Genomic DNA, 23,607 nt, shown 5'->3' with positions numbered 1-23,607 from the left:
TGCGCTCCTTTACGGTGGTTTTAGATCTTACATATGCCCAGAAGTGCTTTGTGTTGTTTGTTGCATCGTTCGCCACCTTCTTCTCAAAGTCATATTTTGCCGCTTTTGTTGCCAAAGTTGCAGTGTTCCTTGCTCTCTTGTACTGCTCGGTTTCCATCGGTTTTGTTCCCCCTGTACCTCATCCACATGTCTTTTTTCCTCTTAAGTATTCTTTCCAGTGCAGCATTCATCCACTTGGGCCTGGTTGACTGTTGTTTTTTCCTCTGGGTAGGGACACATATTTTCACAACCCTTTCATAGTGTTCTCTGAACGTCTCCCATTTCTGGCTCGCAGATTTGTCCTTCATCTAATCATCCCAGTTTATTTCCCGAAACAAGTCTTTCATTTTCTCATTATCCGCTTTATAAAAGTTAAGTTTCCATGTACAGTCCTCTTGCTCCCTTGGTCTTGAACCTGCGGTGATGTTGAAACACAGAAAGGCATGCTTACTCAATCCTAGCTAGTGGTGCAAGGTATTTTACTTCACTGATTTCGTTTACTGTCTTGGTAAACACAAGGTCAAGTCTGGATGGATGGTCTGTGTCCCTTAAATGTGTCCATTCCTCTGTGTTCTGCGTCCAAAAGTTATCGTTCACTGCTTCCAAGAAGTTCGTCGCTTGTCCCGCACCCTGAGTACCCTCGATCCATAACTGTTCTCCTCCCAGTTAATATTTCCATAGTTAAATATTTAAGTCTCCACATACTAATATTTGACTATTTACAGAATAAACTTCACTTAACCTTATGAGATCACAAATGAGATCATTGTTTTCCGCTGTTGAAGAAGGAGATCTATAAATGGTTCCCAGTACTAAGTTTTTGCCCTCCTTGCTTTTTAATTTAACTCACACCAAACTGATTCTTGAGCATTGTGGTCAACAAGACTGTTACTGAACTTAAATCTATGGGCAGGTAATTTTTCACTAGTATTGCCACTCCTCCTCCCGGGGCATTCTGTACAGCTCTGTCCTTCCTTACGACCGTGTACTGCTGATCTGTGTATTGAAAATCTACGTAGACCCTCACTAGCTGTTCCTGTCAGTCACCTTCCATTCAAAGAAACGCCTCCCTTCCTCTCTGCTCACCCACCTGACTCGCATACCACTGTCACCAACCATTCTCATGCAGTTCTTAATCCACTTGCTCTCATGCACACTCCACAAGTAAACCTTCCGTGCCAGTCTTGCGTCATCCATTCACCTGTACAGCAAGAGCAAGAGCAGGAGCTGTGGCCTTGCGCGACTCCCGCCAATCCAGCGTAACCAGATTGTCGTACTCAGAACAATACTGCATATTCCAGTTTCTGGCCCAACATTACCGCAAGGAAGCCTCAGTAATCGATGATTTCAACAAATAGTATAAATAAATATCGTTAGCTGTGTGGATGCGACTGTTTTGGGGTCTGAAACCAGGAAATGCAGTGTGCTAAGTACGATAGTATGATGAGGACGTTGGCGCCAAATCCCAATGTTTACAAACAAACCCTTGAGTGGCGGGGCGGCGAGGAGGATAATAGTTACGGCCTGAACAGACCCCTAAAGCACCCCAGAGGAAGAACAGGAAGATAATTAAAGGTCGTAAAGGAAGGAAGATCAAGGAGTGACGACCTTAGAAGCGATACGTAGCGCCAGGGGCCTCAAAAAGAAGGACCTTGACTGACTCGTAAGGCCTAAACAGCCCCCTAAAACACCGCAGAGGAAGAAAAAGATAATTAAAGGTCGTAAAGGAAGGAGATCAAGAAGTGACGGCCTCAGAAGCGCTACAAAGCTCCAGGGGTCTCCAGAAGAAGAATAAATGACCTTGACTAACTCGTAAGAATTAATTATGGCCTGACCAGCCCCCTAAAACATCCCAGAAGAACAAGATAATTAAAGGCTATAAAGGAAGGAGTGACGCCCTCAGAAGCGATATATAACCCCAAGACCCCGATCTCCCCCCACCATGGCCGAGAACAGGACTTTGGCGCAGAAGAGTGAGATGATGCGGTTCTTTAAGCTGTACGGACTGAACTTGCGGAGGTAAAGGTTGTTAGTTTTGTTCTTCTTTTTCTTCATCAACAGTTCCCTTTTTCTTCTTCTCCACTTCCTCCTTCTTCTCATTCTTCTCTGCCTCCTCCTTTTTCTTCTCCTTTTTATTATTCCTCTTCTGCTTCTTATCCTTTTTCTTAATCTTCTTCACTTCTTTTCCTCTTTTTTTTTTTTCTTCTTGTTCTTCTCCTCTTTCTCCTTATTAATGTTCCCCTTTGCTTCTTCTTCTTAATCTTCTTCTTCTTCATTTTGTCTTTTTCTCCTTCTTTTTCTTTGTATTCTTCTCTTTCTTCTTTTCTTGTCCTTATTCCTCCTCCTCCTTCTTCCTCTTCTTTTCTTCCTTCCTTATTATTATTTTTTTATTGTTATCTTCTCCATCTCCTTCTTATTCCTCCTCTTCCTCCTTTTTCTCCTTCTTCTTCCTCTTCTCTTTCTTCTTTATTATATACTATTTTATTTTATTGTTATCACATGAGACAAAGTCGGCATAGAGGGAGGAGTGCAGACATTAGGTTAGAGTTAGTTTGGTTAGATTAATAAGTTTATTTTTGCCCAGCGCACGTCGTCTTAACCTAACCTAACATCACATTAACAAGGAGAGGAACATTAAGACACTTCACCGGACACTGACCTCTCTGGTGGCCACTCCTCTATACTTCTTTATACAGGAGCAGTGATCAGCAGGATTTTTTGTTCCTCTTTATTTTCTGCCCTTGGTCTGCTGCCGTCACTGCAACGAAAACTGAGAAAGAGCACTCGGAACTGACCTCTCTTTCCGCCACTCTTTACCTTGTGTGGGAACATAGACTAGCGTTTTTTTTTTTTTTTTTTTATTTTATTTTGTAAAACTAGGGAACAACTACTCCCCCTCCACCACCCCAGCCCCCCTACCCCCCAACACAAGCCTGGGGACCTGTGGGGAACTGGGGTTGTTGGGGGGAAGGCAAAATTATTGAAAAATGTGCATCCAAAATATCCCTAGAATAATCCCTAAATTAGGGAAAATTCCCTCTTCTCGAAAGTAAGGAAAATCCCTAATGTATACTCTCACATGCATGGGCTAATCGCTAACCAAGCGTACCGTCACTAACCCCCACATGTATGATGCACTTGAAATCGGTTCTTTAGGGTGGGTGAGCATATTTAAACTACTTTAACCGAACTTTACATAACCTAACCTCGACCCCCCTGCTGACCAAGGGGGGCTGCACCCCCCCTGGACCCCCCTCCTTCTTAAAGTACCCCAACCGAACTTTGCGACCTGGCAACTAACTGGAGTGCTTCACCCCCTCGACCCCACTCACATGTATGATGCGCTCGATTAATCCCTGTAGGGAACCGTGGTTTTGGTGGTGGAAGGCTAAATCACTGAAAAATGGGCTTCCAAAATGTCCCTACAAAAATCCCTAAAATAGGGAAAATTCCCTAGTCTCTAAAGTTAGGAAAGTCCCTAACGTACACTCTTGTAATCGATTCCAATATAACCTAGCAGCCGCCGCAGCGGGTCTGTTGACGAGTGTTGGGCGTGTAATTGGATGGTCAGCGTAGTAGATCCCCCCCCCCCCCCCCCCCCCCCCCCCCAACCAAAGTCGAGTAATTTGGTAAATGTCATGTTTTATAATTACAAGTGGTACAGTACTGACGGTTAACCCATCCACTTCTTGTAAGATGATGCTAGATCATTGTTACCAAGTACTTTGGGGTACAAAATAAAACATTTGTGACAGCTGTCATCCAGCACCGATGCTCCTGCTGTTAACTGAGCCGGGAGTGACCTACCGACTGCTACATATCAACTATATATGCTATATATCATATGATATATGCTATATATCAACTATAAGTATCGCACGTTGAACAATATCCGTTTGTTTTCTGACACGTGCTTGTCATAGCTTCATGCGACCGTGACTCACACAGCGCACGTGACACGCCCGTGTCACTGTTGGACCCGGTAATGGGATAGTAGTCGGTCCTTTTGTCAACCTACATGCATACCAATAAAGAGGTTAAATACTCAGTTAACACTTACCGAGAGGTGAAGTAGACTGATGTTTTGAGGGAGTGAGTGTCGGGCCTTCCATCCATTATGGCGGCTTGAAAACAACTGACTTCAGGAACCTGCCTATAGGGGCCACCACTGATACACCCTCGCGTAGTAAAATTTCACGAATGTATTCCTTTAAAATTAGAAAATACAAATAGCTGCGGCATTAGTTGCTTTAATATATAGAAGAAAATAACGTAGAACTCTTAAAAGACCGTTTTTTGTCCGAAATCGTTATGATCCATGCACGTTCTGGATATTACTGACTTAGGAACTAGTTTCTGTGGTGTAGTATAAGGCAGCTAAGAGGCTCAGTCTGCCCAGGAAGCTGTCGAGTCAAACAACAACACTGGACTTTGAAATGTTCAAGGCACCCCCACATAATCAAGCCGTTTACGCAGTAAATTGGTACGACCAGTAACTAAAACCTTCACAGATGTGAAGCAAAAGAAGTATCCTATGCAGTACCCATGCTATTTTTTCACTATATTAGAAGCAGTTGTTGGCTAGATTAACCTTTTTTTCTACTCTTCCTTTGTAAAAAAAAAACTTCCTTGACCTCACTTTGCACTTTCCTTTCCAAAATTGGCCATCTTCTGGCCTCTTGTTTCCTTACTTTTGTCAGAGGAGTGTCTGGTAAGCTATTTTTATGTTCTTTTATGTTTTTTTGCCCTTAACCCTTATACCCCGTCAGGCATGATCATGGTTTTTATGTTAGTCTCCGTCACGCCACGATCGATCATTTTATGACACACTGTTTATGCTTGAGGCTATGCGTCATACATCAAGCCCTGTCATTGGCCCTTTTTTCCAACCTGCTGGATGCCTGGCCAATCACGTCCCAGCTTTTACAAGGATTTGTTATGTTGTATTCGGGCTCCAGATTTTCCCGCAGTGAGTACACGGTCGCGATGTGTGGTGTATTTTATAATTTTTTTTACCCATTTCTAGGCAAGATAGCAGATATATATGTATTTCCATGAGTAAATAAGTATTTCAGGCACATGATATGATACATGACAATACGTGAGAATTGTTTTTTTGTCTTCTTATTGACCTAGATAAGGGTGATGTCAGATGACGAGTGTGAGGTGATACTGGAGGTTTACCATTTAGAGGATTACATAAGCTCCATTTGTTCATTTATCATTATACCAAAGCAAAGACCAACCTCTAAGCCTTCAGATGATATATAATTGTCCCAGCATTTGTTACAATAATTTGAATGAACACTAAGGTAAGCAAGGGAACACCTACTAACATTACTCACCCGTTTTTATGTACGTACGTAACTTAAAACCGTCCACTCATTTTATCACGGGGTATAAGGGTTAAGTTGCCTCCCTTCTTGTAAAAAATCAAAAACAAAAAATGGACTTCTGGTAACTCACTCCGCTCTCTCCTTTCCGAAATTGACCTTTTTCCTGACCCCTCGTTCATTTTTCTCTTGTTGGGGCAGCGTCTAGCAAGCTTTATTTTCTTATTTATTATTGCCCTTGACCTGCTTCCTTTACCGTAGCTAAACAAAACAACAAAAGGACTCCCGTAACTCCGCTCTTTCCTGCCTCTCCCAAACAGCGACGTGGCAAGCTACCTGTGTCAGCTGCTGGAGCCTCTGCCGCAGGAGGAGCACACGCAGTGGGTGGAGGCGGTCATCGAGGCACTGCAAGCTCCCATCACCTCCGACCAGATCACCAAGGAGGCAATCTACAGGGCAGCCGAGGCAGGTTTTGTTGAGCTGGTCAGGGCAGGGCAGAGGGAATGCCACCCACTCACTCACTCACTCACTCACTCATTCTACCACTTGCTCACTCACTCACTCTACTGGTACCACTTATTTACTTACTCACCCACTCACTCACTCACTCACTCATTCTACCACTTGCTCACTCACTCACTCACTCTACTGGTACCACTTATTTACTCACTCACCCACTCACTCACTCACTCATTCTACCACTTGCTCACTCACTCACTCTACTGGTACCACTTATTTACTCACCCACTCACTCACCCACTCACTCATTCTACCACTTGCTCACTCACTCACTCTACTGGTACCACTTATTTACTCACTCACCCACTCACTCACTCACTCACTCATTCTACCACTTGCTCACTCACTCACTCTACTGGTACCACTTATTTACTCACTCACCCACTCACTCACCTACTCATTGATTCACTATCACTTATTCATTCATTCACTCACTCACTCATTCACTCTATCACTCACTCACTCACTCATTCATTCACTCTATCACTTACTCATTCATTCACTCACTCACTCATTCACTCTATCACTCACTCACTCACTCACTCACTCATTCATTCACTCTATCACTTATTCATTCACTCACTCACTCATTCATTCACTCTATCACTTACTCATTCACTCACTCACTCATTCATTCACTCTATCACTTACTCATTTACTCACTCACTTCCTCATTCATTCACTCTATCACTTACTCATTCACTCACTCACTCATTCATTCACTCTATCACTTACTCATTCACTCATCCACTCACTCATTCATTCACTCTATCACTTACTCATTCACTCTATCACTTACTCATTCACTCACTCACTCACTCACTCATTCACTCACTCACTCATTCATTCACTCTATCACTTACTCATTCACTCACTCATTCATTCACTCTATCACTTACTCATTCACTCACTCACTCATTCATTCACTCTATCACTTACTCATTCACTCACTCACTCATTCATTCACTCTATCACTTACTCATTCACTCACTCACTCATTCATTCACTCAATCACTTACTCATTCACTCACTCACTCACTCATTCATTCACTCTATCACTCATTCACTCACTTACTCATTCATTCACTCTATCACTCACTCATTCACTCACTCACTCATTCATTCACTCTATCACTTACTCATTCACTCACTCATTCACTCATTCATTCACTCTATCACTTACTCATTCACTCACTCACTCACTCATTCATTCACTCTATCACTTACTCATTCACTCACTCACTCATTCATTCACTCTATCACTTACTCATTCACTCACTCACTCATTCATTCACTCTGTCACTTACTCATTCATTCACTCACTCACTCATTCACTCTATCACTTACACTCATTCATTCACTCTATCACTTACTCACTCACTCACTCATTCACTCTATCACTTACTCACACTCATTCATTCACTCACTTACTCATTCATTCACTCACTCATTCATTCACTCTATCACTTACTCATTCACTCACTCACTCATTCATTCACTCTATCACTTACTCATTCACTCACTCACTCACTCATTCATTCACTCTATCACTCACTCATTCATTCACTCTATCACTCACTCATTCATACACTCACTCACTCATTCATTCACTCTATCACTTACTCATTCACTCACTCACTCATTCATTCACTCTATCACTTACTCATTCACTCACTCATTCACTTACTCATTCACTCACTCATTCACTCACTCACTCACTCTGTCACTTACTCACTCACTCATTCATTCACTCTATCACTCACTCATTCATTCACTCTATCACTTACTCATTCACTCACTCACTCACTCATTCATTCACTCTATCACACTCATTCACTCACTCAATCACTTACTCATTCACTCACTCATTCATTCACTCTATCACTTACTCATTCACTCACTCACTCACTCATTCATTCACTCTATCACTTACTCATTCACTCACTCACTCACTCATTCATTCACTCTATCACTTACTCATTCACTCACTCATTCATTCACTCTATCACTTACTCATTCACTCACTCACTCACTCATTCATTCACTCTATCACTAACTCATTCACTCACTCACTCACTCATTCATTCACTCTATCACTTACTCATTCATTCACTCACTCATTCATTCACTCTATCACTCACTCACTCATTCATTCACTCTATCACTTACTCATTCACTCACTCACTCATTCATTCACTCTATCACTCACTCATTCATTCACTCTATCACTTACTCATTCACTCACTCACTCATTCATTCATTCACTCTATCACTTACCCATTCACTCACTCACTCACTCATTCATTCACTATCACTTACTCATTCATTCACTCATTCATTCACTCTATCACTCACTCATTCACTCACTCACTCATTCATTCACTCTATCACTTACTCATTCACTCACTCACTCATTCATTTACTCTATTACTTACTCATTCACTCACTCATTCATTCACTCTATCACTTACTCATTCACTCACTCACTCACTCATTCATTCACTCTATCACTTACTCATTCACTCACTCATTCATTCACTCTATCACTTAGTCATTCACTCACTCATTCATTCACTCTATCACTTACTCATTCACTCACTCATTCTTTCACTCTATCACTTACTCATTCACTCACTCACTCATTCATTCACTCTATCACTTACTCATTCACTCACTCATTCACTCATTCATTCACTCTATCACTTACTCATTCACTCACTCACTCACTCACTCATTCATTCACTCTATCACTTACTCATTCACTCACTCACTCACTCATTCATTCACTCTATCACTTACTCATTCACTCACTCACTCATTCATTCGCTCTATCACTTACTCATTCACTCACTCATTCATTCACTCTATCACTTACTCATTCACTCACTCACTCACTCACTCATTCATTCGCTCTATCACTTACTCATTCACTCACTCAGTCATTCATTCACTCTATCACTTACTCATTCACTCACTCACTCATTCATTCACTCTATCACTTACTCATTCACTCACTCACTCACTCATTCACTCTATCACTTACTCATTCACTCACTCACTCACTCATTCATTCACTCTATCACTTACTCATTCACTCATTCACTCACTCATTCATTCACTCTATCACTTACTCATTCACTCACTCACTCACTCATTCTTTCACTCTATCACTTACTCATTCACTCACTCACTCATTCTTTCACTCTATCACTTACTCATTCACTCACTCATTCACTCACTCTATCACTTACTCATTCACTCACTCATTCACTCACTCTATCACTTACTCATTCACTCACTCACTCACTCATTCATTCACTCTTTCACTTACTCATTCATTCACTCTATCACTTACTCATTCACTCACTCACTCACTCATTCACTCACTCTATCACTTACTCATTCACTCACTCACTCATTCACTCACTCCATCACTTACTCATTCACTCACTCACTCATTCACTCACTCTATCACTTACTCATTCACTCACTCACTCACTCACTCATTCATTCACTCACTCATTCATTCACTCACTCATTCACTCTATCACTTACTCATTCACTCATTCATTCACTCACTCTTATCACTTACTCACTCACTCATTCATTCACTCTATCACTTACTCATTCACTCACTCACTCACTCATTCATTCACTCTATCACTTACTCATTCACTCACTCACTCACTCATTCATTCACTCTATCACTTACTCATTCATTCAGTCACTCATTCATTCACTCTATCACTTACTCATTCACTCACTCACTCATTCATTCACTCTATCACTTACTCATTCATTCACTCATTCATTCACTCTATCACTTACTCATTCACTCACTCACTCATTCATTCACTCTATCACTTACTCATTCACTCACTCACTCATTCATTCACTCTATCACTTACTCATTCACTCACTCACTCATTCATTCACTCTATCACTTACTCATTCACTCACCCACTCATTCATTCATTCACTCAATCACTTAGTCATTCACTCACTCACTCATTCATTCACTATATCACTCACTCATTCACTCACTCACTCACTCATTCATTCACTCTATCACTCACTCACTCACTCACTCATTCATTCACTCTATCACTCACTCATTCACTCACTCATTCATTCACTCTATCACTCACTCATTCACTCACTCACTCACTCATTCATTCACTCTATCACTCACTCATTCACTCACTCACTCACTCATTCATTCACTCTATCACTCACTCATTCACTCACTCACTCACTCATTCATTCACTCTATCACTCACTCACTCACTCACTCACTCATTCATTCACTCTATCACTCACTCATTCACTCACTCACTCACTCATTCATTCACTCTATCACTTACTCATTCACTCACTCACTCACTCATTCATTCACTCTATCACTCACTCACTCACTCACTGGAAAACATGTTGTCAGTGTTCTCAGGGTCTTCTGCCCCTCACATCAGGTGTTTCCGAAGGCCAAAAAGGAGCTCAGCCGTGTTCTCATGAGTGTTCTTTCAGGTTCACGGTACAGAAGAAGGGACTTTTTTTATTTATTAATATTTATTTTTTATGTCTACGCCTATAGTGCTGATAGGCTTTTTTGAGGGGCCTGGATGGTAGTCGGCCCCAGCCCGTATTGGTGCAGGCAGGTGTTTATAGTGGCGCCATCTTAACCCCTTGACTGCGGATTTCCTACAAGAAGACATCACCAAGCTACAGGAGTGGAACAAAAAGTGGCTGCTACAATTCAGTTAAGAAAAATGTAAAGTCCTGCACCTTGGGAGGGGATATCCAGCATACCAATACCACATGGGAAACACTCCACTATCCACCACAGAGGCAGAGAAAGACCTGGGAGTGTATGTTTGGAGGCTACAAGTTAAGGGATATCCAGCAAACCAATACCACATGGGAAACACTCCACTATCCACCACAGAGGCAGAGAAAGACCTGGGAGTGTATGTTACCAGGCTACCAGTGAAGGGATATCCAGCACACCAATACCACATGGGAAACACTCCACTATCCACCACAGAGGCAGAGAAAGACCTGGGAGTGTATGTGACCAGGCTACCAGTGAAGGGATATCCAGCACACCAATACCACATGGAAACACTCCACTATCCACCACAGAGGCAGAGAAAGACCTGGGTATGTTACCAGGCTACTAGTGAAGGGATATCCAGCACACCAACACCACATGGGAAACACTCCACTATCCACCACAGAGGCAGAGAAAGGCCTGGGAGTATAATTATGTTACCAGGCTACCAGTGAAGGGATATCCAGCACACCAATACCACATGGGAAACACTCCACTATCCACCACAGAGGCAGAGAAAGACCTGGGAGTGTATGTGACCAGGCTACCAGTGAAGGGATATCCAGCACACCAATGCCACATGGGAAACACTCCACTATCCACCACAGAGGCAGAGAAAGACCTGGGAGTGTATGTTACCAGGCTACCAGTGAAGGGATATCCAGCACACCAATACCTCATGGGAAACACTCCACTATCCACCACAGAGGCAGAGAAAGACCTGGGAGTGTATGTTACCAGGCTACCAGTGAAGGGATATCCAGCATACCAATACCACATGAGAAACACTCCACTATCCACCACAGAGGCAGAGAAAGACCTGGGAGTGTATGTTACCAGGCTACCAGTGAAGGGATATCCAGCACACCAATACCACATGGGAAACACTCCACTATCCACCACAGAGGCAGAGAAAGACCTGGGAGTGTATGTTACCAGGCTACCAGTGAAGGCGAAATCCATGCCAATCGCAGCGGATGGGTTAAAACTACTACCTCTGGAAATGCCCAAAACTCCTATGAAAGCCTTGTCAAATATGCGCCCTGTACTACTTCTACTGCTACTTATATTACTACTACTACTCGCTACCTGCTTTGCCTCAATGATAATAATAATAAAAGAAAAATAATAATAATAATGTTAACTCTTATTTGCAGGACGCGGGGAACGTGCAAAACGTCAACCCCGACAGCGCCCTGGAGGTGATCGACGTCTTCAAGATTCCCCGCCTGACCTACGATGTGGACAAGAGGAAGTTCATCATTGAGCCGGCCGGAGCGCTGGACCTGCACGGGAAGGCGGCGGACAAAGCGACGCTATTCAGAAACAGGTGACGGTCTCTCGATTATATTCGTATACTTAATTATTCACTTTATATTACTAGTTTATTTATTTATTTATCTCTTTATTTAGTTACGGGGCATGTGGAATGGGAGGACAGGGTGAAGCACAAGGAGGTGGATTCTGTTTTAAAAGGGTCCGATTCTGTTTCAAAAAGGTAAAAGAGGTCTGGATTCTGTTTTAAAAGGTTTGGTTTTTGTTTCAAATGGTTTGGATTCTGTTTCAAAAGGGTCATATTCTGTTTTAAAAGTATTAGATTCTGTGGTCACCTGTGGGACAGTTGGACAAACCTATATTTTTCTGGTATTCTTCTGTGTGTTATGAAGTAATCTGTTGACACTCTCTGTTAAAAATCATGAAATCACTAACATCACGATTGACTTTTCAATGCCTATTGAACGTAAACCGCTGCCGCCGCCGCAAAATAGCTCGCAGAGAGGTTCAACTTGCTTGCTGTTTCCATATTTCCCTCAGCGCTCACAAAGATCACAAGCGGAGAGACTAGAACAAAACCAGGCAAATTAACACTTTTAATGCTGTGTATTCCCACAGCGCACATGCGTGGTGGACAGCAGAATGACTAATTTCCTCGGGGAGATATTTCTCGCAACACTGGCCAGTGTAGTGGACCTTCTTCTTTTGACCTGTAATGCTTTGTATCGCATCTTTGGTCCTCCTCCCCCACACTTTTATACTTCACAACATGCACTTAGGGCCGCTTTCAGTGTCATTTTGTTAGTTGTGATCGTTACCAATGGCGGCGATCACCAGTATAGTATTTCCACGTGAAACTGGCCGACCGGGTAGTGGCGGCTGTGGGGTTAGCCTGGCCCCGCACTTACCACACACTCTCAACATCTCTCTCTTCGTCTGCAGCCGCCACTACCCATCGGCCAGTTTCACGTAAAATACTAAGCAGCGATCGCCGCCATTGGTAACGATCAAAACAAACAAAGTGACTCTCAAAGCGGCCCTTAGTTACTTAACAGTGCACACTTATACACTTCACCCTGAACTTAGGTGTTTTTCTGTCCTTTTCTTTCCCTTATTTTGCTTTTCTTTGCCCTTTTGCTATTTTTCACTATTACTTTTCACCGTCGCAGCCGTGCATTACAGGTCAAAAGAAGAAGAAGAAGAAGGAAAGGAAAACAACACTGGGAGATTTACAGTTTTCATAGAATTGATAAAAAGTTTTTTGGACTGTGGTTCCACAGCACGGGGTGTTCTCTTATCTTGTTAATCAAGTAGTAAGCAAAGCAGCTCTGCCAGGCCATTTTACGAGTCTGTTGGTGGGCCATCTTCCACTGCTCCTCACTCCTCAGCCACTGCCGTCGGCTGTTTGTTTACATGCAGCCGTTCGGTACCCACGCTCGTACTCACAACCGTTTTCCATTCATACGGACAACCAACAACTCGCTCCTGGTTTGGCGTACGGGCAACCGCGGTTGCCCATAGTCCCAATGGTTGGACACCGCTTTTTAACCCGTAAACTGCGCCAGACATCTCAAGATGCTGTGAGTTAGACTGCGCCAGACATCTTAAGATGCTGTGAGTTAGACTGCGCCAGACATCTCAAGATGCTGTGAGTTAGACTGCGCCAGACATCTTAAGATGACACATGTTCCAAGGTGAATATTTATATTTCCCGCGATGCCAAAGTATATTCCAATGAACCTCGTGTGGCAACATCATCCCTTCTTCGCACCAAGTAGTCGCCATCGTCATATTAGTTGCTCTTTAGCAGCCATGGAGAGTAGAATTATGTCATCTGCTGATGCCAACCAGTCTCATATAGCTCCTGCGGTCATGACCGAGGGGGAGGCATGGGAGGGGGTAAAGAGAAAGATTGTAGTAGACAAATTTGAAAGAGACAGTGATTCAGATTGCATTCAACCATCAGATTCGTTGGTCTGAGGAAGTGGCAAGCGTGAGCATGCTTCTGGCACTCAAGGTCACAGACACGCTGCCTCTCCAACAGTGCGTAAAGTTACTAGCTAGCCTAGTCACTCACTGACACCATCATCACTGTCCGATGGCTCAGAGTGGCAGAAAGATGAGGAAAACGACAATGGGGTTATGAGAGAAGACTCAGCTGAGTGAGGGAGGGGTGTCAGGTGGTGTGGGAGAGGAGGGGGAGGCAGAGGGAGAACAGGAGCCTCAGAGACGCGAGACAACGCGTACTCCATTCGTCTGGTCTGATGGATCAGATTTTGTGCCAGACATTCATAACTTTGACAAGAATATTGCTGGTGTGACTAATGACTGGCCTCTTGATCATGATGCGCAAGAGGTTGATTATCGAAACTGACAAAGTGATGTTTCCTGTGATGTATTTTGTTTGTTGTAACTGGAATGAATAATTAGTGGCAAGAGAATGTTCAGACGTGACTGTGCCGTGTGTCATCTTCCCTCTGCCACCGTCCTGTCTACCCCGTCACTGCCAGCGCTCCCGAGGTCGCCTCATATCCCCAACCTTTATCCCGCCATCATTGCCACATTAAGTGAATTATTATTTTTTTTTTTTTGCACTGTTTGGTGCTCAACATGTCTCTCTTGGGTGTTGTAATACTAAAAATTGTTTTCCAGCAGGTTCATTTTTTGCCATTTACTGCGCACCCAGGAGCTATTCCCGAATCTCAGTTGTGCAGTTTATGTGTTAAGGCAGCACGCATGACGCCGACGGTAGGTAGACGTGACCTGAACATGTCAAAGCAACGTGAAACTCGTGGCGGTAATTCGCGAAAGTCGTGATGGTAAGAATTTAGGGCTGAGCGCTAGACTCGAGGATCGCGAAACTCAGATAGCACGAAACTCAAGAGGGTACTGTAGTTGGATTGTTTTAAAAAGGTCATATTTCACTTTAAAAGGTCTGGATTCTGTTTCAAAAAGGGTTGGATTCTGTCTGATATATGTGCTGACTATGCTACAAAGGGTTCAGTTCTCTTCTAAAAGGATTGAATTTCACTAAAATACTTTGGATTCTGTGTGAAGGTGTGTCAAGGGTATCAAACAAGGAGGTGGTGAGGATGTGTTGAGTGTGCTGAGGAGGCAGAGGTTGAGCTGGCCCGGGCACATCAAGAGGAGGGAGGAGGAGGGCCATGTACTCACACCACCAGAAAAAAACACTATTATATCAGCACCAATTTGAATATCGCGCAGATCTTCCCGTAACAATATTCGGCCTGTTTTGAAGGTGGCCACACACTTCTATTCTGTGGCTCTGTGACGATGATTATATAACGTCACCCTCATAGCTGGCCGTTATCGCGATAAGTTATCGCGATACTTTATCGCTGATAACAAAATCGGGTTATCGGCCATCCGCTACTTATTTAAATATATATTGGTATCTTCGTTACTTTTGTAACCAAACTAGTGATAATCGCTACTTTTTTCTGCCTCAGAAAAAAAATGTTGCCTCCTCCCTACTGCGCATGCGTGGCCCGGGCGCCCGGTGTTGTATGAAAAAACTTCGGGGTATGAAATATCTTCGGTGAAGAGATTTCATACTTAGATCATCAACATTAAAACATTAGGTTATTTTTTTTATGTTAAACTCAAAAATCAAAGAAACTCTGCCCCAAAAATGATTATTCACTGCCTCAAGTTTGATATTCCATATTCGTTTGTGAGCATGCCATGGTATTGAAGGCACCCGGTGTTGTGTTATTTGGTGTCCCATTGTCAAAAGCTGGCGCTTTTGTTTACAAACACTGGTGTCCCGTGAACTGCGCATGTTCAGACCAGTAAGTGTAGCCCTCTACAGTCTCACAAAGCTTTTTAACCGTAATTAAGAGTTGCTGGAAGGCTGAATCAGGCATGCATGACCACCATCCTCGCTATTTCTAGAACGACACTCTAGCTGTACATATAAATACAACTCGTACAGAGTGTCGTTCTAGAAACAGTGAGAATGGTGGTAGTGGTACTGTATGTCTGATTCAGCCTTCCAGCAACTCTTTATTACGGTTAAAAAGCTTTGTGCGAGTGTACAGGTCTACACTTGCTGGTCTGAGCATGCGCCGTTCACGAGAGACCAGTGTTTGTAAACACAAGCGCCAGCTTTTGACGGCGGGGACGCCAAATAACACAACACCGGTTCAGGCATTCTTAGTATTACCGTCCATAGGTACGTGTCAACGTGTGGTTTTCAGGTTTTGTAAGTTTTCTAAAATACAGATAATGAAAATTTGAATTCATCTTTGTTTTTTATTTGAAATATCAATATAGTATCGTTTTCGCCTATCGGACTTATCACAAGCTAGTATCGGAATTGTGGATTTATATCGGGTATCGGTTATCGGTGGATGAACGCGGTCGCGCTAACTGAATTCGCGCTAATTGAATAAAGTAACCAATATGAAAAAAATTATTTGGTGCACACGTGGGTCTGACTTTTGGGTTTGATAATTACTCAAAATGATCACTCACATTAAAAAAACAACCCTACGATTGGCTGAGCTCTGAAAACACGCTTGTGATTCGCTGGGAGTCTGATGACGTCATCGCCGGCGCTCATCCGGTCAGCGGCCTCGCTGCCTTGAGGCAGTATCACACTTGGACAACCGGCAAATCCAAATTTTCCGGGTGTGCGCATCATGGCGACTTGTGCCACGCATCATGGCGACTTGTGCCACGCATCATGGTGACTTGTGCTGCGCATCATGGCGACTTGTGCCACGCATCATGGCGACTTGTGCCATGCATCATGGCGGCTTGTGCCACGCATCATGGCGACTTGTGCCATGCATCATGGTGACTTGTGCTGCGCATCATGGCAGCTTGTGCCACGCATCATGGCGACTTGTGCCACGCATCATGGCGACTTGTGCCACGCATCATGGCGACTTGTGCCACGCATCATGGCGACTTGCCCATCGCGGCGGCGCTGCGCATCATGGCGACTTGTGCTGCGCATCATGGCGACTTGTGCCACGCATCATGGCGGCTTGTGCGCATCATGGCGACTTGTGCCATGCATCATGGCGTCTTGTGCCATGCATCATGGCGACTTGCCACGCCTCATGGCGTCTTGTGCCACGCATCATGGCGACTTGTGCCACGCATCATGGCGACTTGTGCCACGCATCATGGCGACTTGTGCCACGCATCATGGCGACTTGTGCCACGCATCATGGCGACTTGTGCCATGCATCATGGCGGCTTGTGCTGCGCATCATGGCGACTTGTGCCATGCATCATGGCGGCTTGTGCCATGCATCATGGCGACTTGTGCCATGCATCATGGTGACTTGTGCCACGCATCATGGCGACTTGTGCCACGCATCATGGCGACTTGTGCCACGCATCATGGCGACTTGTGCCACGCATCATGGCGACTTGTGCCACGCATCATGGCGACTTGTGCCACGCATCATGGCGACTTGTGCCACGCATCATGGCGACTTGTGCCACGCATCATGGCGGCTTGTGCCACGCATCATGGCGACTTGTGCCACGCATCATGGCGACTTGTGCCACGCATCATGGCGACTTGTGCCACGCATCATGGCGGCTTGTGCCATGCATCATGGCGACTTGTGCCACGCATCATGGCGACTTGTGCCACGCATCATGGCGACTTGTGCCACGCATCATGGCGACTTGTGCCACGCATCATGGCGACTTGTGCCATGCATCATGGCGGCTTGTGCTGCGCATCATGGCGACTTGTGCTGCGCATCATGGCGACTTGTGCCATGCATCATGGCGGCTTGTGCCATGCATCATGGCGACTTGTGCCATGCATCATGGTGACTTGTGCCACGCATCATGGCGACTTGTGCCACGCATCATGGCGACTTGTGCCACGCATCATGGCGACTTGTGCCACGCATCATGGCGACTTGTGCCACGCATCATGGCGACTTGTGCCACGCATCATGGCGGCTTGTGCCACGCATCATGGCGACTTGTGCCACGCATCATGGCGACTTGTGCCACGCATCATGGCGACTTGTGCCACGCATCATGGCGGCTTGTGCCATGCATCATGGCGACTTGTGCCACGCATCATGGCGACTTGTGCCACGCATCATGGCGACTTGTGCCACGCATCATGGCGACTTGTGCCACGCATCATGGCGACTTGTGCCACGCATCATGGCGGCTTGTGCCACGCATCATGGCGACTTGTGCCACGCATCATGGCGACTTGTGCCACGCATCATGGCGACTTGTGCCACGCATCATGGCGACTTGTGCCACGCATCATGGCGACTTGTGTCACGCATCATGGCGGCTTGTGCCATGCATCATGGTGGCTTGTGCCACGCATCATGGCGACTTGTGCCATGCATCATGGCGACTTGTGCTGCGCATCATGGCGACTTGTGCTGCGCATCATGGCGACTTGTGCTGCGCATCATGGTGGCTTGTGCCACGCATCATGGCGACTTGTGCCATGCATCATGGCGACTTGTGCTGCGCATCATGGCGACTTGTGCCACGCATCATGGCGACTTGTGTCACGCATCATGGCGGCTTGTGCCACGCATCATGGCGGCTTGTGCCACGCATCATGGTGGCTTGTGCCACGCATCATGGCGACTTGTGCCATGCATCATGGCGGCTTGTGCTGCGCATCATGGCGACTTGTGCTGCGCATCATGGCGACTTGTGCTGCGCATCATGGCGGCTTGTGCTGCGCATCATGGCGACTTGTGCTGCGCATCATGGCGACTTGTGCTGCGCATCATGGCGACTTGTGCTGCGCATCATGGCGACTTGTGCTGCGCATCATGGCGGCTTGGTGCAATTTTCAAAATTCAGTCGTGGTGGCTGCTCGAGCTAACTGAGGCTTTCGTGCTCATTAATTTTTTTCTTGGTAGATGGTGGCTCGTGCTAATTGCGGTTCGCGCTAATTGATCTTGCGCTAAGTGGGGCTCTACTGTATTTGTGTCTCCAGTTAACGAATATCGGTTATCACCGATAAGGTTTTCCATTATCAGGTATCGGTTATCGGGAATAAGGTTTTCTGTTATCGTGCCCAGCTATGGTCACCCTCATAAGATAATCGCCTAAGTCATTTTCCAGCAATTTCCAGGTTTTTGGTCTACATCAATTTTTCAGAAAAACATGTGATGCCCATTTTTGTATAGTTGCCTCCGTCATTCAGGGTTTGAGTGTTTTAGAATTGGCCTTTTCATTTCTGCCTAAATTTTAACCCAGCAGCAGCGACGGGCCCAATTTGTGGCTTTACCGTGTAGCAGCGACGGGCCAAATTTGTGGCTTTACCGTGTAGCAGCGACGGGCCAAATTTGTGGCTTTACCGTGTAGCAGCGACGGGCCAAATTTGTGGCTTTACCGTGTAGCAGCGACGGGCCAAATTTGTGGCTTTACCGTGTAGCAGCGACGGGCCAAATTTGTGGCTTTACCGTGTAGCAGCGACGGGCCAAATTTGTGGCTTTACTGTGTAGCAGCGAAGGGCCAAATTTGTGGCTTTACCGTGTAGCAGCGACGGGCCAAATTTGTGGCTTTACCGTGTAGCAGCGACGGGCCAAATTTGTGGCTTTACCATGTAGCAGCGACGGGCCAAATTTGTGGCTTTACCATGTAGCAGCGATGGGCCAAATTTGTGCCATGATATAAACCCCCCAAAATGGATGATACATAAACTGATCACAAATGCTTTGATATGTATTATGAAATGGTTTGTGTGAGTGATGATTTTTCTCATTTTTCTCACTTAGAGGGACCATTAAGAAACGTGATCCTCACTGCTACCGGGTTAAACCAAATGAGATGATGACGGTTCTTTTCTGACTTCCTAAAAAGTAGAAAATAAAGACTTAGGCGGTTTCTTTACGAAGGTGATGATAATAGCCAGAGTGGTTGTTAACCCTCAGAGTACGGGTGGCGATATATTTCTCTGGATGGTTGGCACGTTGAAAATTTAGACATTTAAAAGAGGTGGAAATGGTGTCTTTCTCCTTTGCAGTAACTGTATATTCATCTAGTATATATGGTGCTGTAATAACACTTCTCTCCTAATAATAATACAAAAGTTATGACATGAAAATATTGCGCATTTTCTCATGGCCGTGATGCGTCGCGTGGAAGCACCCCACACACACACACACACACACACACACACACACACTCTCTCTCTCTCTCTCTCTCTCTCTCTCTAACTACTTGCCCCTCCCTGCTCTGTCAGTGTCACAACCATAGCAGTCATCCGAGTCACTGTCACTCTGATTCACCCGCACTCTGCTTCCACCCGGAGCGGAGGAACTGCTTGATGCGTCACGAGACATGACAGATGTATTCCGAACAAGAGTGGAAAATAATCTGTGGCCTTCGGTAGGCTGCGCGCTGGAGACGAATGAGAGTGTGTACGGATGCCAGATGCCTCCACCATTCTTCTGAGTCAAGAACTGGCGGCATATTTGAAACGTAGGGAGCGGAGAGTGTGATGATTATATATATGATCCCCGTACGGGTGTGTGGTAGTGCACTTATATATACGATCGCCGTAATGTAAAGGTTAAGAGTGGTTTGCATGCCCCAGGTACAACATCATCCACCAGCGCACCATCCAACACGAGTTATTCAAGCAGCCGGTGTACGCCGACGCAGACCTGGCCGCCAGAACCTACTCCCTGAAGAAGGTGTGTGTTGACCTGTTGTGGCTCCTTACTCCCTCACCCCTCCATGTGTTGACCTGTTGTTGTCTCTCCTACCACCCCTTCCCTGTGTTGACCTGTTGTGGCTCCTTACTCCCTCACCCCTCCATGTGTTGACCTGTTGTGGCTCCTTACTCCTTCACCCCTCCATGTGTTGACCTGTTGTGGCTCCTTACTCCTTCACCCCTCCCTGTGTTGACCTGTTGTGGCTCCTTACTCCTTCACCCCTCCACGTGTTGACCTGTTGTGGCTCCTTACTCCTTCACCCCTCCATGTGTTGACCTGTTGTGGCTCCTTACTCCCTCACCCCTCCACGTGTTGACCTGTTGTGGCTCCCTCCTTCACCCCTCCATGTGTTGACCTGTTGTGGCTCCTTACTCCCTCACCCCTCCATGTGATGACCTGTGGCTCCCTCCTTCACCCCTCCATGTGTTGACCTGTGGCTCCCTCCTTTACCCCTCCATGTGTTGACCTGTGGCTCCCTCCTTCACCCCTCCATGTGATGACCTGTGGCTCCCTCCTTCACCCCTTCATTAGAAGCTGACCTCTTCTTGCCTAATTCTTTGTTCTGTTGTTTGAGCAGCGTCTGGTCAGCCTCTTGGTCACTGTTTCTGTATTTCCCATTGCTATAAAAAATGAGTTATATTACAGCTTAGGTGAGGAGTGGGAGAGGGAGTTTAATGTTAAGAAATGCAAAGTTCTTGAATCGGTCATGAATGGCTGTATTATTTTTTTCTCGATATATATTTACACGCCTCCCCAGTGCAGAGGTTAGCGTCCCTGACTACAATTCTATGGGCCTGACGGGTGTATTACAAGACATTTTGCCGCCCAAGAACACATATTTGACAAGGCTTTCCTAGGAGTTGTGGGCATTTCCAGGAGTAGTTGTATGACCCTGGTGGTAGTGTGTCCCTTCCTCTGTACCGTGAACCTAAAGAAACACATATTTGACAAGGCTTTCCTAGGAGTTGTGGGCATTTCCAGGAGTAGTTGTATGACCCTGGTGGTAGTGTGACCCTTCCTCTGTACTGTGAACCTAAAGAAACACATATTGGACAAGGCTTTCCTAGGAGTTGTGGGCATTTCCAGGAGTAGTTGTATGACCGGGTGGTAGTGTGACCCTTCCTCTGTACTGTGAACCTAAAGAAACACATATTGGACAAGGCTTTCCTAGGAGTTGTGGGCATTTCCAGGAGTAGTTGTATGACCGGGTGGTAGCGTGACCCTTCCTCTGTACTGTGAACCTAAAGAAACGCTCATTAGAACCTGACTGACCCCTCTTTGACCTTTAGAAACAGCTGATGTGAAAAGTCAATGTTTACTCACTCACTCACTCATTCATTCATTCATTCACTCACTCACTCACTCACTCACCCATTCACTCATTAACTCACTCCCTCAAGCACTCACTCACTCACTCACCTGGGCAGATGGTGTGCATTCCAGCCAGCTATTCAATTTTCCTTTTGTGCTGTTTGGTCAATGAGTCAGCGAGTAATGAGTTCTCCATGTAGGTGGAGTTCCTATTGGGCGCCAGCTGTCGGCAGAAGAAGGTGCTGGTGCTGGGCCTTCTGACGTCACTGAAGGAAGGGAAATACCACCTGGAGGACGACACCGGACACATCGAACTGGACCTCTCCAACGCAAGCTTCCACTCAGGTACGCAAACAAGGCACTCGACACGCCCCCCATAGCTTCCTACTCTGTTCTTTTCATCCTCCCTTGCTTTCATCTCTTTTCATCCTCCCTGCTCTTTCCCCTACGTCCTTCCTTTGTTCTCTGTGTTCTCTCCTTCCTTCACACACTCAACACGCCCTCCACCCCTTCCTTCTCTCCTCTCCTTCCTGCTCTGTGCTTTAATCTATTTCCTACACCCCTTCTTCCGTTCCTCCTCTCTCTGTGTTCTCTCCTTCCTTCACACACTCAACACGCCCTCCACCCCTTCCCTCTCTCCTCTCCTTCCTGCTCTGTTCTTTTATCTCCTTGCTTCCATCTTTTTCTTGCTTGCTTCCTTCTTTCTTTCCTTTCTTCTCTTGCTTGCTTCATCTTTCCTTCTCATCAGCTTCTTGTTCGACGCTCTGTATTCCCAAGGCTTTCGTAGGAGTTTGAGACATTTCCAGGAGTAGTTCTGTGACCCTGGTGGTAGTCTGACCCTTCTTCTGTACCATGAACCTAAAACAACACTCATGAAAACCCAATTAGTCACCCTTTTGGCCTCTGGAAATAGTTGATGTGAGAGGTGGAGTGTATCAACCTGTCCGCTGCGATTGGCACGGATTTTGCCCTCACTGGTAGCCTGGTAACATACACTCCCAGGTCTTTCTCTGCCTCTGTGGTGGATAGTGGAGTGTTTCCCATGTGGTATTGGTGTGCTGGATATCCCTTCACTGGTAGCCTGGTAACATACACTTCCAGGTCTTTCTCTGCCTCTGTGGTGGATAGTGGAGTGTTTCCCATGTGGCATTGGTGTGCTGGATATCCCTTCACTGGTAGCCTGGTAACATACACTCCCAGGTCTTTCTCTGCCTCTGTGGTGGATAGTGGAGTGTTTCCCATGTGGTATTGGTGTGCTGGATATCCCTTCACTGGTAGCCTGGTAACATACACTCCCAGGTCTTTCTCTGCCTCTGTGGTGGATAGTGGAGTGTTTCCCATGTGGTATTGGTGCTGGATATCCCTTCACTGGTAGCCTGGTAACATACACTCCCAGGTCTTTCTCTGCCTCTGTGGTGGATAGTGGAGTGTTTCCCATGTGGTATTGGTGTGCTGGATATCCCTTCACTGGTAGCCTGGTAACATACACTCCCAGGTCTTTCTCTGCATCTGTGGTGGATAGTGGAGTGTTTCCCATGTGGTATTGGTGTGCTGGATATCCCTTCACTGGTAGCCTGGTAACATACACTCCCAGGACTTTCTC

General features: G+C 45.5%; 1 long non-coding RNA gene and 1 pseudogene across 1 annotated transcript; one reads left to right on the top strand and one right to left on the bottom strand.

Moving 5' to 3' along the window:
• Positions 1–1,502: 1,502 nt before the first annotated feature.
• The window catches only part of LOC126984353 (DNA polymerase epsilon subunit 2-like), a 39,868-nt pseudogene continuing 17,763 nt past the window's right edge, over positions 1,503–23,607 (top strand).
• Positions 10,848–11,704, bottom strand: LOC126984842 (uncharacterized). The gene is made up of 2 exons (XR_007737941.1): positions 11,342–11,704; positions 10,848–10,946 (listed from the first exon to the last, which is right to left on the bottom strand). It is a non-coding gene; the product is annotated as an uncharacterized LOC126984842 (long non-coding RNA).

This window comes from Eriocheir sinensis, chromosome 57 (assembly GCF_024679095.1).
Source record: "Eriocheir sinensis breed Jianghai 21 chromosome 57, ASM2467909v1, whole genome shotgun sequence".
NCBI lineage: Eukaryota > Metazoa > Arthropoda > Malacostraca > Decapoda > Varunidae > Eriocheir > Eriocheir sinensis.
The sequence above is the reverse complement of the archived record's forward strand: the minus strand, read 5'-3'. Positions and strand labels throughout refer to the sequence as shown.